Genomic DNA, 12,482 nt, shown 5'->3' with positions numbered 1-12,482 from the left:
TCTCTTCTAATCAGAAATCTCCCAGGATTCAGCTCTACTATCATGAAATATGAGGGGATGATCCAGGGAGGAAACTTGTTCTGTTGGACCCTCAAAAGATAGAATTTATACTATTTGCAGGGGAGGAAGTTCAGGAAGATACTGTCTTTTGTTCATTCATTACTGAGTTGATCCTTGTTAAGTAAGTACTATATAAGATTATTAATTAAGATTAAAAAACTTTTTAATATATCTAGTGAATAAATATTTATTGAATGCTTATTAATTTACTGTTATCATGCTAGATACTGAAGATACAGCAGTGAACAAAGAAGATCCAGTCTTTGCCCTTATGAAGTTTACTGTGCTGTGTGGGAGATAGACATTGAACAAATTTTTACACAAGTAACTTTTAAATTATAATCTTTAATAAATGCTCTGAAGGAATAGAGTGCTATGAGAAGCTTATACTAGGGAAATTGACCTAGTCTGGGGGTTAGGGAAGATAAGGAAAAGCTTTCTTATAGATATAGCTGTCCAAAGTTGAAATAGGTGCTTTGTAGTTGAGTTTCCTTTGACTGAAACATTTAAGTGGAGGCTGGAAAACTCTGGTTGGGGGTATTGTAAAGTGCATTAAGCACTGGGTAGGGTAGAATGGGAGTTTCCTATTTCAAAAGTCTAGAATTCAGTTGAATTTCCTGGTTGAACTTTAAAGAGGCAGTCTCAAGTTCCCTCTTGGAAGAGAATTAATTTTACCAATACTTTGGTGGACCCAAATACTCATCTTTAGCCATCTGGTGTCCCATTTCAGTTAAGTATACAGGATCCAGGGCTAGAGATTATGGTTGTACCAGGATGTTAAAGAAACTTATGAATACTAGCCCCTAATGATAATACTCCTTTATTTGTATTCTGTTGGTTAACTCACTGCTGTGCTGTCCTACCCATAATCATTTGAAACCATGACCATGTGAGCTAGGTTGATCAGAAATTGTTATCCAAACTTTATAGAAGAAGATTTAAGGCTCAGAGAAGGTGAGATGCTGAACTTCATCAGCCATGATCGTCTGTTTTTTAAAAAAAAAAAGTCCATTGTGTGTTTTCTCTATGTATTGTGAGCTATTGCCCAAATGATGCTATGTAACAAATTAATCCTCAGACTTAGTGGCTTAAAACTATAATCATTACCACTTATGCTTCGGAAGGTCAGCTAAGATGCGGCTCATCTACAATGGGCTTGGCTGGATGGTTTCACTTCAGATCTTCAGATCGATGAGTGGCTGAGGCAGCTCTGCTTTGGGTTGTGGCAGCTCTGGTGGGTCTGCTCCATGTGGCTCGTATCCTCCTCCTGGTACCATGGGCTATCCAGGGCATTTTTTAAAAAATTTTTATAATGAAGCCAGAGGTGCAAGTCCTCTTAAAGCTGAGGCTTAGAACTGTCCCACTGTTACTTTTGCTTTATCATATACCCAAAGAAACTCACATATGTAAACTCAAAGTCAAGGGGAGGGAAAATATAGTTTACTTCTTCAGTGGGAAGAATTGCAAAGACACATGGAAAAGGGTGTGTGGATATAGGGAGGAGAGGAAGCTTGGGGCAAAAATGCAGCCCACCACATTCCCTTTGTTCTTTTGTTTATTTGGTTATTAATACATTTTTTTTCATTCAGGTCCAAACAGTGTACCTGGCATTCTGCAAGTTGTTGAGGATAAAATGGCGAATAACATAGTCTTTATAATATTTATTTATTTATTTTGGCTGTGCTGGGTCTTAGTTGCAGCACTCGGGATCTTCACTGCGGCATGTGGGATCTTTTAGTTGTGGCAGGCGGACTTCTTAGTTGTGGCATGTGAACTCTTAGTTGCTGCATACATGCGGGATCTAGTTCCCCGACCAGGGATCGAACCCGGGCCACCTGCATTGGGAGCACGTAGTCTTACCCACTGGACCACCAGGGAAGTCCCAACATAGTCTTTATAAAGAGGCAGTTTCAGCAGAGCATGAGATGTACTATGAGAGAGGCAAGCACAGGGAATCTTGGGAACACACGCTTTCAAGAACAACAACAGCAAAAAAGGAGCATTTGAGTGGGTTTTATTCCCAAGTGAGGAGTCAGGAGATGAATCAATGAAGGAACAAAATCAAAGCTGAAAAAATTCCAGAGTTAACTCCACTCATGTTTCAACCAGTGAGACCAGTTATTTGTTTTGTTAACTTCTGTTTCTCTTTCACTGTTAAAGCAAAAAATCTTGGAAAACCTGTGTTCATTCTAAAGCAAAGTGTGGGAAGAAAAATGAAGGTGGAATCACTTATCCAAATTGAGTTTTGGAGGGAGGAATATATCTGGGAAGTGGCAGTGAATGAATAGGAGCCTGCAGGATAATAGCATAATAATAACAATAAGAAATACTACCATTTATTGAGCTCTTTGTGTCAGGTAGGATGCTAAATGCTTTGCATATGGTGAGTGCTGTTAATAATCCCGTTTCAGACATGAGTCGGGTGAGGCTCAGAGCAGACAGCAAGACCATCCAATTCCCTGACTGAATGATGTGTAGAAAAATGATGATTAGCCTTAGCCTCCCAGGTCAGCACCACGGACAGCAAACTCATTTGCAGGCAAAGCCCTGGATCAGATTCTGCAGGGTGAAATTCCACAAGCAGGATATCAGAAATGTTTTCAGTGGGTTATTTGTAACATGCCTGCCTCTCCCCCTAGAATGTGTTCTGATAACTAGAAGATACTTGTTAGCTAAAGACCTGATAAAGTTTGAAGACATGGTCTGGGAAAGGGTCACATTCCTCTGCATAATATAGCAGCAGTGAGAGATTTGGAAACTAAGTTGGATTAAGGAGTGAGAAAATATGTGGAGAGTCAGAAAGGAGAGGTCCCAAGTGAAGGCAAGGAAGAGAGGGGATTTGGGGTAAGGAGAGAGAAAAACTAGGAAAACGTTTAAAAAAGTTTCAGTGAAGCATGTGAAGTAAATCTTCATCTTCCCTCCCAAATACTCAGTAAGTTCCATACCACTGACTTATGTGCAGCTGGATTTATTTGAGAGTTTGAAGAGAAGGCTGAAAGGGACAGAGGTCAGTGTTCCATATGTGAACACGTGCAAATTAACATTAACTGGCTGGAGAGTTTTCTAGAGTTTGTCTCCTTGTGTTTCAGCTCGGTCTCCCTAATCAGCTTATCATCCTTTGGAGGGCAGGCATGGTGCCTGCCATTCCATGGACTGATACATTGGTGGGCACACATCATACACTCAGGATATACTGTAGAGCTGATTTGTTTCCTCTGGCTGAGCCCCATTCAGAAAAGAAGCGTGAGTTTTCCTCTGCCTACAGCAATCAGAGTTCTCCGGGTTTCAAGGTCACTTACAATTTAAAATATTCCTTCCCCTTGTCACTGTAAATGTACCTCAGCTGGTCAGACCAGGCATTTGGATTTCAGGCTCAGAAAAAATGGTTCTAGGATCCATGCTTCTAGGATCAATATAGGAATATACTAAGAACCAGAACTGACCTGCTTGTCCTAGGTCATAAGCAAACTCCCCATCTACCAACAAATTGACTCAGCAAGGGGTACATGGAATACACAGGGGAAGTTTGAGTGTGGGCCCTTCATTCTCATGGAAACAAATGCTCTTGTACTCTGATTCGGAGTCTTTAGGGAACAACTGACTGAGAAACCTCATCTACAGAAGCATCTTATTTTACTCAGGCCTGGAAGTGTAGTCCAAAATTATTGGGGGTGAGGTGATGGTGATAGGACGTGTTCTCAGAGTCAGGTTTGGAAACTCAATCAACATCCCACAGAAACTGCTATGGGCAATGGCTAAGGGTAGTTGAAACATGCATTGGATATTTTGTTGGTTAAATAGACTTTTGTGACCGGCCTAGGATCCTGGCCACCTATTGTGGCAGGTAGCATGGAAAATTACTGGCTTTGGAGTCTGACGTACCTGGGTTTTAAACTTGGCTCTACAGATTATTTGCTATGTAGCATTGGGCATGTCACGCTACCTCTCTGAGCCTCTGTTTCCTCATTTGTAAAATGGAGGCTGTTGATATAGTCTGATACTTACTGAATTAGTTTGGGTGGGTGAGAAAACCCACCAAATCTCGGTAGCTTAACACAGTGAAGTTTTATTTCTCACTCGTGTCACAGTCCAACGTAGGTCAGTAGTGGGGTTTGGCTCCATGCAGTCATTCAGGGACCCAGGATCATTCCATTTAGTGGATGACATAATTCCCTAGAGCTTGGGAGCCTTTCACTGGATCCATGCATCCAGCAGATAGATGAAGGAGGAGAGCACACAAAGGGTTGGGCAGGAGGCATTTTTATGGGCCAGATTAGGAGGTGGTGCATATGATTTCCATCTACTTTCCATTGTCCCATGGCTGCCCCTAATATAAGGAAGGCTGAGGAAGGACTGTGTGCCTAAGAGGAAAGGGTTACTGATACGGTGAACAAGCCAGTGTCTGCCACTCTTACCTTGTAAAGTTGTAATGAGGTGAGGATGTAATAGAAAAAAGAAAGCAGATAGAATGCTTTGATACCATGTAGCACATACAGGACTCAATAAATGTTAGTTCTAATAACACTGTTTACACAGCAAAGTGAATTTTGAACTCCAAACAAGCAACTTAGAAAGGACTTTCAAGCCTCCATTCATTTGTTAGATGTGGGCTGCCTTGGCTGTTTGTCCTTGGCTTCCCAGGAATTCTGATGACCTGGCCACCAGGGGTTAAACTACCCCCGCCTCCACTGATACTTAACAGCTGGGTCTCTTTCCAAGGGCCTTCAGTACTCTCTTTCAGTGCAGGAAATACATCTGGCATTCCCTATTCTGGAAATACAAGCAACTAGTCAATTGAAAAAGGCGTCTGCTGATGGTAGCATGACAAGCAATATCCATAACTGCTTGTAATCTCCTTCAGGCATCCACTTGCTCCCATCCAGCCCCATGGAGGACAAAGGGCCTCCTAGTATCTCGGCAGCCTTCTGTCGCCAAAAATGCAGATGAGCTTTGACCTGATGTTCTGCTCAACATGCCCTCTGAGCAAAGGGCCTTCTTCAAGTGTTTACCCTGCCAGAATAGCAGATGAGTGGGCCACAGGGAGCAGCTTTCAGGAGGCAGGCAGCTGCACAGAGAAAGAGAGTGCAGGTTTTGCATTTGGGAATTAGAAGTCTCAGATCTGCAGCTTGCTAGCTCCATGGTCTTGGAAATGTCACTTCGCCTCTCTTGCCTCAGTTTCCTCATTGACATAAGGAGGATAAGCATAGTGTTTTCTTTATCTGTGTCACAGGAGGTGTTGGGGATCAAGGGACGTATCTGAAATGTGCCTGCACCTACATTCCTGATCAAAAATTACCTGGTGGGAACATGTTCCCAGGCAGCTGGAATTGGACCTCACAGGTGAAAAGACTGTTATCACATCTTAAGCTAAGAGGATGCCGTTGTCGCTCATCTATGGGTAAGTGGTGATAGGAGGGATTCTGTCTCTACGTTCTCTACCTACAATCACCTATCCTGGACCAACATGGGGGGAGAAGGCAAGAATACATAGGGTCACAGCCTGAGAGGGACTTGTGATCCCTCCTCTCCCAAAACAGTCTCCACGAGGGGAGAAACAGGAAGATCACCCATCCAAGGCCAAGAGAACTATAGTCCCATATCACTGTCATGGTAATGTTAGTTCCTTACATTTGTACCGCATCTCATCATTGACAAAGCCTTTTTCCAGGCTAGATCACATTCACGCCTCACAGTAACCTTCCAAGCCAGGCATTATGATCTCCATGAATCCTAGACTTAGAGACGTTGAAGAATTTGCCCAAGTTTCCATAACAAGATCTGTGTGATTCCAAAGTCATGTCTCGTCCCCCCACACCACAGCTGTTCTTCCTCTCTGTTCCCAGATACAATCAAGAGAAAAGCTTTATCTTCTACAGACTAGATATGGACAGATGCATGCCCTCTAATCCTTTTTGGATTAGAAAATTGGAACTTCTCAGGTTCTTCGCGTCCCTAACTGTGCCCAGGACATGGCAAAGTGCCCCCTAAATGGTTCTAAGATGGACGGTTGACAGAGTGAATTGGCAGGCAGCAGGGAAAGCCTTAGGTGTTGACTGGAGTTCGGAAATGGATGGTTGATCATAGCTGTGTGTGCTGAACGAGGAGAAGTTATGAAAGGGGCAGACAGAAAGAGGGCAGAACAGACAGAGCTTTCTCGCCTTCTGTTTAACATTAAGAAAAATCCAGTGTCCAACCATGGATTTCCCAGGGGGAGAGGACCAAAACGGACCATAGAAAAACTTGGAGGGACTCCCAGCAAAGGAGTCTCTCTGTGGGCCACAGGGTAGGATTAAAAGCTCTGCTCAAATGGACCTGGGGCAGCTGGGCCAAGGAAAGAGGCTACAATGAATCCCATCCTTTATAGGACTGATCTGGCTCTGGCCCTGGCTGGGGTAGACTATGACCCTGGGAGTCTTCTGCTGCAACAAGTGGAAAATAGGTTAGAAGTTCCATGTGGGGCAGGTAGGGCATAAGCATAGCAGTGTGTCGGGAGGGAAGGCTGAAACCCACCTCTCCTGGGATGGGGAAGGAGTCTGGCTCTGAGAAGACAATTCAGAGGGCAGAGCTGAAGGAACTGATGTCACTGGCAAATGTGGGCAGCTGCAGAGCCAACCCTCACCCTGGCAATAGAGAGATCATGGAGTCACAGAAGGAAGGCCCAGCCCGTGTGGGGCAGCAGCACTGAGGGGAAGGGGAAGAGGGAGTCTTGAAGAATGAAGAGAGCAGAGGCTTTATTTTTCTGAGGGTGGCTAGATGGGAAGACACATTTGCGGGCAGGAAGTGTGTATGTATGTGCATGTGTGTGCATGTTTGTATGATGGGGAGATCTCACCCCAGAGCGCAAGGCAGGATTGGGGTTTTGAGGGTACCCCAACTAAGCAGGGAATGATCCATCTGCTGAGGAAATGGAATAGCAGCCTCAAGATTCCACCAAGGAAGAGACACAGGACCAGGCTCTGGGCAGTGGTCTTCCTGTCTCTCCTTTTCCCTCAGATCCCCTCCTGGTTGGGTTGGGGTGGGGATGCTACAGGCAGAGGCCCCTGCACAGCCATTTTGCCCTGCGGGATTCACAGCCCCGCCCATCCTCTCTGATGAATGTGACCCACCACCGCAACCCCATCAGCCGCCAGGCGGAGGAGGTCAGGCCCAGCGGCTGCAAACAGTGGCCTTATCGGCTGCTACTAGTGAGGATATAAGCAGGGGATTGGATGGTATCATTCTAATTTACACGGGATTTTGTTTCTTTCCAGGTACTTAGCATGTGGATCTAGGTGATATCAAAGGCAGAGCATTATACAATAAGTAGGCTTAACCTCTATCTCACCCCCTCTCATCCTTCTGTCTCTTCATTGAGGCCACGAGGAGCTGCAGCTGGGGTTGCCATAGTGACCAATTAGGATTACTGAGATGTTCTTGCAGAGAAAAAAGGGAGTATTGATTTAGCTTTGACAGTGGGGCATCAGGGGACCAGGGGAGCCCAAGGGTGCTCAGCATTAACAGGGGCAGAATGTGTCACCCTCTAGACTGTCTGGGGTTGTGCTGTTTGGGGCCGGACCTCATATGTGGTGGAGACCATTGGCAGGCCCCTGCCTGCTCAGTGCTTAGTGTCTGCATGACACTGCTGAGGGGTGTGTGAGGGTTTCAGGTGAGGGGGGAGTGATGGAGTGAGGCCACCATCCACAGGATGACTCTCAAGAGAAATGGAGTTGTTTGGCTCAGATCGTGGGAGGCTCAGGTGCCCACACACCTTCCCCCCAGGCAAAGGCTTCCCGTTGTCACTTAACAAGTCTTCCCAGGTGGGCTGATACCCCGTTCTGCGCAGGAGCACAAAACATGGCCCCGGACTTTTAGGGGCTTCGAATGGGCAAAACATTTGGTATCATTATGTGCAAAATCAGCTCCCTCTGATGTGACTACGTTAGGAACTCTGAAACCAAGAGGAAAATGGGGGCCCGAGAAGCCTTCTGGGTGGGGTGGGGCTCAGGACTGACCTAATGCAGCTGTGTGTCTGTGGACAAGCCACCTAACAAAACAAGCCGCAGTTTACCCCTCTGCAAACAACGGGTAGTAATAATCTACTGAATAGGAGGGTTATAAAGATTAGAACTTGTGTTGGTGATGTGCTTGGTATACTGGAAGTGTAGGAGGCTGAAGTGAGAGGAATTAGGGGCAGAGAACAGGCAACTGGACAAGCAAGAGAGACGGGGTAGAAGGTGGAAGTCTGGAGACATAGAGGCGGAATTCAGGTGGCTTCTGGATGGAGGAGGGAAAGGACTAAGAGCCCACAGCGGGAGCGAGCTGAGAGGCAAAGGAGAAAGGGCATCAGAGCCCACGGAGGGGCAGCTGGCGTGGCGGGAGGTTGCCGAGAGGCAGGAAGCTAGTTTTCAGCAAGGGGGGAAGACGAGCCGCTGGTTTCACTACAGGAGACATTTTTTCCTTTTCCTCATTCCTAGATTCAGAGAACTAGATTCTTCTAAAATTCCTTGGATGTGAAAAGGGGGAGTGAGAGGGATTCAGGGAGAAAGACGGCCCTGTCCTGGGCCTGAGCAAGTATGTCCAGTTCTGCAGTTGACTGTGGCCAGGCCGTGGGGGAACCTCTGGAACAGGACTCCCCTGTACCCCGCCTTGGCCTTGGGCTGCGAGAAACCAGGGCTTAGCCGGTCAACTTCCTGCCCTGCAGGTGCCGTTCCAGACCTGCCTCTGCTCCCCATCCCATGCCACCCCACCAGGGGCCCCCAGGGCTCCTGGTTAGAGCACAGCAGGAGAGAGGACCCAGGAAAAGCAGCTTCTTCCCCTGCCTGGCCCCATCCCTTGCCTCTGCAGGATTTAATAACTGCCCTCCTCAAAGATCAGGAGACGTGATTAATTCTGACTCGAGGATTATTAAAATGCTTCCACCAAGCATCTGGCATTGAAAGTTTTAAATCAATTAATCTGTTGTTTGGGGAAGAGCGTTCTCATTAGCACAGCTACAGAGGCAGCTCAAGTTGCCATTGGGTTGGGGGAGTGGGGACAGCCTCCCTTGGGAACTGAGGAGACACCCACTGGGCTCCAGGAACCTCTCCTGGCTCCCAGGCCCGGCATCTCTCACTATCTCTCACCCAGGTCCCTGTGTATCCAATTTCCAAGTGGTGCTCTCTCCCATCCCCAAAGGGTTACCAGGTAAAACACAGGATGCCCAGTTAAAGTGGAATTTTAGATAACAATGAATACTTTTTTTTTTAGTGTAAGTATGTCTCATGGAGTATTTGGGACACACATATTACAAAATTATTTTAACCATTGTTTACCTGAAATTCAAATGTAATCGGGTCTCGTGTATTTTCATTTGCTAAATGTGGCAACCCTCCCCCCGCCCTCTGTTTTAGTAGCCTGACACCATAGCTGAAGTGGGACTCCTGGGTTTGAGCCCTGGGCCTGCTATCTACATGCCGAATGTCCTAAGGAGCATTGCTTCTTCTTTCTAGGTCAAGCAAGAAATAAGCAACTGTGAACTTAGGGGCACTTAAGCATTTATGGGACTCACACAGTGGTTTGCAAAATCTCCATTTGACCGATAAAGCGTATGGAAAAATTATACTCTCAACCAAGAGCACACACCTGGCATTGTTTTTAGCTTTTAACCCTGTTGGAGTTATCTAACCATGAGGTCCTTGATAGCACAGCTGTGTCGTCCACATCTGCATCCCCAGCACCCAGCCCAGGGCTAACGCATCGCAGACCCTCAGTGTAATTTGATAAAATGAATTCATGAGTAAATGAACCTTCCCAGTGTTCTCACCCAGGCTCCTGAGTAACTACAGTTGTCATTTATAAATTACAAAGGGTTAAGTGTATAGAACTCTGTAGCCCAGCTTTGAGTGCATCAAGTTGAATGCTGAATACTGGGTCTAATCTGAGTCCCAGAGCTTGGTAAGGTCATGTCTGGTAGCGCCCCATCATAGAAGTCTAGGGAAGGCCGGGTTGCGTGATGTGCCCTGGCCCTTGTTACTGGTGTCTGTTATGGGTTTCAGTTGCTTTTCTTCAAAGAGGGACCAGGCTTTGGCTTTCTTATCCACTAAGCAGGAGAGGAGAGGGAGGAGACCCCGCCTTTCCGGACTCTGCATCCCATCCAAGGCTTCTTTGACCCTTGTCTGCACCTCAGATATTTCTTTTCAGCCTCTGCAGTCAGCCCAGATTTATCCTGCCTCGTGTCGCTCATGTAAAATGCATATTCCGACACTTTGCTAGGTTAAATGATTTAACAGCCGAGGCAGAGAGAATTAGGGGTCCGGGAGCAGGAGGCAATGCCTGCTTTTCAAATGAGATTGGAAAGGAGATGGAGATCGGTGGTGATGATAATCTCTTATTTTAATAATATAAAATAACTGTCCCACTGAATCAGAGTGAGCGATGAATTCTGTGGCCTGGGGTTAGAGACAGCCAAGCCTGGAGAAGAGAGCCGGGGGGTGCAGGGGTGCCCCTCTTCCTCTCTGTCGCTCCCTCTCTCGTCTTTCCCTTTCGAAGCAGATTTGTGCCAGCACCATCCTGTGGCCTCCTGGATCTGGCATCACTAAGAATGTGGGTAGCCAGGGAGACTGGAAGGGAGAGTGGTGGATTTGGGGAGGGTGTGTGTGTGTGTGTGAGAGAGAGAGATAGAAAGAGAAAGAGAAAAAAGAAAGAGAAAGAAAGAAAGAAAATGAATGAATGAATAAATGAAAATAAATCTGGGGAAACTGATGACCATTTTTCCTCTGTGATCGTTGATAGGAGATACGCTGGTCTGTGACCCTGGAAAAGGAGAACAGACTTCCCAAAGGCAGGGGCCTGGACAAGCTGACCTCTAGGAGGTATGGGAACTGCTAACTGGAGCACAGAATCATAGGATGCTTGGTCCTGTCCCAGTGAACCCCGGGGGGAATGACTCACTCTTCAATCAGTTCCTTAATTGGTAGATACGTATCAAACACCTATCATGTGTCAGTCTCTCTGAAGTTGGCTGGGTTGGACCAGGGAGGTTCCAACAGGAGCCAGGTAGTGGGGAACAATCTCCATGTCACATATTGGCTCAGCAGGGCTCCCCTTCACAGTGGGCCATTAATAGCTAAGGAGCTGCAGACCTGTCTTCTTCCCTGGGATTAATTCATTACTCCAGCCCTACTTGGATTCCGTCAGGTTCAAATGTCAGAATGGAATATGCAGCTAATGAGTCAAATGCTCTCTCTCTCTCTCTCTCTCTCTCTCTCTCTCTCTCTCTCTCTCTCTCTCTCTCTCTCCCTGTCCTGGGCTGGTTCTTTCCCTTCTCTCTCTGCAGACAACTGCAGGTGTCAGGGGGTTGTATGGGGTGGCCCAGGGGCTGTGGCTGTCTGAGCCGGTGAATGGGAAGTCTGCTCTGTTTACTGTACTTGTTTACAGTGGAGAGTAAGTCCACGGTCACTGGGGCTCCTGAGTCAGGACTCATCACCATGCGTGGAGCGGAGGGAGAACTGATCACAGGGAAAGGCTTCACTCCCTGCCTTGTAATCTCTGCTCCTCATTAGTCAACAGCCACTTATGAGAACTCAGATGTGTTGGGTCTATGATTGGCACTAAGGATACAAAGCTGAACAGACTGATTGGTTCAGTTTTAAAAATAAATGTTTAGTGACTATCTAAAGAGCCACTGGGTGTAGTCCTTAGGGTGGAGGGCTCTGGAACCAGACTTCCTGGGTTCGAATCTGCTGCTGCCTGGGTGTGTTCACTTAGGCACGTAAGTTAGCCTCTTTGCTTCTTTTCTTCATCTGCAAAATGGGGATAACAAAAATACCACCTTCATGCAGTTATGAGGGTTAAGTGCATCGATACAAGTACAACTAGCAAATGCTAAATAAATGTAGTTACTGTTCCTATGTGGTAAGAACTTAGGGTCTCAGAGTCTAAAACAGAATAAATCAGCATCGAATGGCTGCTTACTGTATACCAGGCAATGTGATTTAGATCATTAACTCATTTAATCCTCACAACAGCCTCTTACAAGGTAGGTCTCATGATCATTACTACCATTTTATACAGGAGGAAACTGAGATTGAGGTCTGTTCTTGCATGAGGTCACCTCGCTAGTAAATGATGGAGCTGGAATTTGATCTCTGCTCTGTTAGACTCTGAGTCTGAGCTCTTGGCCACAATTTATGTCTAGGAGAGACCGAACATATAAAATTATAGAAATGGCATCATCTTGCGATACAGGTCCAAATGCAGCACGTGGGATCCTCAGAGAATAGCGATGCTGCCTCTGTCAAGGGAGGTCAAGGAAGGTTCCTGGAGGAGGTAATGCTTGAGCTGGAGGTTGAATAGGCATTTCCAAGGTGTACCAGGTGGGCTGGGCAGGAGGCAAAGGGATGGGCGAAGAGCCAGGCATATTAGGTAACCTCCAACCCAAATGGCTAGAGGGAAGGTGTGCTATG

At 46.4% G+C, this 12,482-nt stretch overlaps 1 long non-coding RNA gene across 12 annotated transcripts in view; it reads left to right on the top strand.

Annotated features, from left to right (window-relative positions):
- Positions 1-12,482, top strand: part of LOC309604815 — a 338,151-nt gene that overhangs the window by 295,166 nt on the left and 30,503 nt on the right. For all 12 annotated transcript variants that reach the window (XR_014231068.1, XR_014231069.1, XR_014231070.1 and 9 more), the window contains one exon: positions 5,291-5,458. This is a non-coding gene — a long non-coding RNA (uncharacterized lncRNA). The remainder of the gene's footprint in view (positions 1-5,290; positions 5,459-12,482) is intronic.

Source organism: Balaenoptera borealis (assembly GCF_965194805.1).
Source record: "Balaenoptera borealis genome assembly, chromosome: 11".
Classification (NCBI taxonomy): domain Eukaryota; kingdom Metazoa; phylum Chordata; class Mammalia; order Artiodactyla; family Balaenopteridae; genus Balaenoptera; species Balaenoptera borealis.
This window is presented reverse-complemented; position numbering and strand designations above follow the sequence as displayed.